Genomic DNA, 3,453 nt, shown 5'->3' on the forward strand with positions numbered 1-3,453 from the left:
GATTTAATACCTCCTTGAACCGATACAGACTTATTACTTTCGAAAAAGAAAAGCAAACAATCGGAAGCCTGCTGACTTCATATTAAACTAAACACATTTCAAAATCTATAGACTCATTTAAACTGGATGTAAAGTCTGAAATAAAGAATAATGAATGAATGAATTTAGTATTAAAAACAGAAATGTTGATTGGTTTCACGCTAGGATCATCTTAATATTTGTGCTGGTGTTAATCGATACATTATCACTCAAGCTTTTAAAGCTGGATTGACAACCAGAGTGTCGTATTTATTAACGTAAATCGATACAACAAGCAGATTATCACGGGATAGATTAACAATTAGGTAAAACAGCGGGTACATGTTATATCGACAATACATAGAACGGACATAGTCATAAAATACTCCGATCTTGAGTGCATTAAAACGACAAAATCTGAAAGGGGTGCCGCTATTTGTTTCTCAACATTAATTTGCTGATACTATTAAATACCATATCGTTGTTTTAATACATTGTGGGTGGTCATAAATTATCACGATTCTGATTGGCTGTTTTGTAATGATTGCAGTCAACAGTAAATTATCCAAGAGAAAAATTATATTTTTCAAAATCGTAAAATGTAAAAAATGTAATTTGTACTAATATTATTAGTACCGTAATAATGTAATAAATATCGGTATCTTATGTTACTAATTATCGGTCTAATAATTAGTACCGTAATAAATATAACAACAAAAACAGCAACAACTCAATAAGGATAATTGCCAATTAATATCAATACATTTAATATTGTTAACGATAACTACGAATGCTTACCCTATGAACAATCAATTAAATAAAAAAATAATTAAAAATAAATGGAATCGTTATGAATTCGCACTTCCTGAGTTGGCCATTTAAGAGTTTTAACGCTTACCCTCCTCCCACCACCACCTTTGTCAGGGTCTAATCCAGGATTTTCGAAATGAGGGGGAAACACACCAAGTAAGGGCACTGAAGTGGGAATGCGGTAGGTCTATTCTCGAAAACATTTACAATACTATGCCCGGCAATACGGTCTTCTCTGAGAGGTTTGTTAATAACTGAAGCTTTCTACAAAATCTTTGCTCTTTCCTGAATTACTACGCTATTTATTTCTTCGGATAGAGATATATACAAGTTAAGAAAAGTTGACGTGGTTTGGGGGTGGGGAGGGGGTCAGGTTGCCTTCCACGAAAATTGTTTTTGCTTCGCAGATGCCCTCTCCGTAGCTTTGAGATGTGTGCAGTGCTATATTGAGGGAGTTGAGTTTGTTTCGATGTGGTATTGCATTACAGGCCTACTACTTTACAAACAGACAGGTATAAGAGAATCCAATATAAACGAGCAGAGAAAATGAGACGTTAGGGAACGTGGTCCGAGGGCCTTACCCTGAAAATTGGAAATGCGCTTTCTACATTATCTTGGGAGGTCTGTTATATGACTAAAACTTTCTACATACTCCAGGTTTTTCTGTGTAATAGGCCTAGGTCTATCTTACATTATCATTATTTTTGTTTTAGAAAACATTTGTCATTTTTTTTTTAAAGTAAGCCCAGCAATTGAAGCGATCTCCAAACAGTTGATAAACAATGCGCTCAACACTGATTTTAGTCCGTAACCATGGGAAAATTATGATGCGCTCGGGACTAGATGTTGCACTTTACAATAACTTTCTCCTCCCTGAGGGTCACTTCATGTCCTCTGCAACCAATAAGGACTGATATTAAACGTAATAGAAAAGAGGTAGGGTAAACTTAATATACGAAAGTAATATTTAAAAAAAGTACAGTATGTGGATTAAAAATTAAAATTAGAATAAAACTCATTAAATTATGCATAATTTAGGAAATAACCGTTCCCGGAATGCTGACATACGTTTCTCGTTGTTGATATAGCATGATAAACGTAATCTGCATATCATTATCATTTTAATGTTCAGCAATATGGTGAAGTCAAAACAATAAATACTGTAGGCCTATTTCTTATAGTATTGCTAGTAAATTGGATCGAGTAAAATTATATATTTTTTTAAATATTATTATTATTATTATTATTATTATCAATTATTTTTAACATTTTAATAATAATATCAATTATTAAAATTATAAAGAATATAGGCCTATTATAATTGTTTATATGATTATTTTGAATAATATAATTATTATCATTAATAATAATATAATCATTATCATCCTAATTGTAATTAATATAATTTAACACTTTTAATGTTCATTGTTCCTTTGTGATACCCTGCATGCGATTGATAAAGCCATGCAGGGTTATGTTCTATGTATATTCTATTTATTGTTTTTTTAAATGAAGAATGATTACAAAAAAAAGACTGAAACACTGTTCTACTAATACTGCTACTTTTATTACTGCTGCTGCTGCTGCTGCTACTACTACTACTACTACCACCACTACTCCTACACTACAATGCCTTTAACATTAACTTAATTAACTAACGTTTAATAATCAATATTACTATGTGAACTTTTGAGTTTTGGACACCGTCATTGTTATTGGATTGTTTAACCCAATCAAGAGTTTTTGTTTTTCCTAAAATATATCAAACGACTCCTTTTGCATGCTACTTTCACACATATAATAATACATAAGTTGACGATGCGGATTTCACAGTAATTTTTAATACATAATTGTATTTGCCGCGAATAAAGTGATATACCGGTATACCTTAAAAAGATGATCTGTTTTAAGTAGGGTGTTAACAAGATGAATAATTCACTACGTTGTTGATTTGTAAATTGCGAACATTGATAAACAGGGACGCAAATTTATTAAGAAGGGTTTCATTATCATATTCTGGTTTCCGATATTTATGTAGGCCTATTTATGACTGTAAGTTCTGAAACATCTTAGCTATCATTAATGTTTATGACGCTTCTAGTAAGATTTTATAGTTGTTGGTGATGAATTTTCAAATCGAATACAACCGAACAATGCGGTTGCATATATGCTGGTAGATCCAACCTTATATAAAGAATATCAGCGGTAATGTTCGTTCTATTGCCAATAGTCGATTCCATCGCTAAGTACATAAAAATAACGATAGTTGCATTTTATATCTGATAGGGATCAGTGAGTATTGTATATTTTCTATTGAGTTTGAATATAGAGCAGTTGCAATGTAGCTTCACCAAAGTTGTCTAAAGTTTAAATCTCGTTACAATAATTGCAACTACGTTTGGAAGTAGAGTGATTAGATTTGCTATTCGTCAGCCTCCTATTTATTTTCTGGTGTAATGATGTTAGATTTTAATCTTTGTACATTAACGGTTAAAGGTTGTATATATTTATGAAGTGCAACACGTTGGTGTGTCTGTGCACTCTATTCACTTCACAGAGATTACATTTTGAACTTATTATGTCGTTTAGGAAACTATATTTCTGCTTATTCAATCTATTTAAATA

The sequence above is a fragment of the Anneissia japonica genome, unplaced genomic scaffold (assembly GCF_011630105.1).
Source record: "Anneissia japonica isolate Jap-2015-1 unplaced genomic scaffold, ASM1163010v1 scaffold284975_len822289_cov185, whole genome shotgun sequence".
Taxonomy (NCBI): domain Eukaryota; kingdom Metazoa; phylum Echinodermata; class Crinoidea; order Comatulida; family Comatulidae; genus Anneissia; species Anneissia japonica.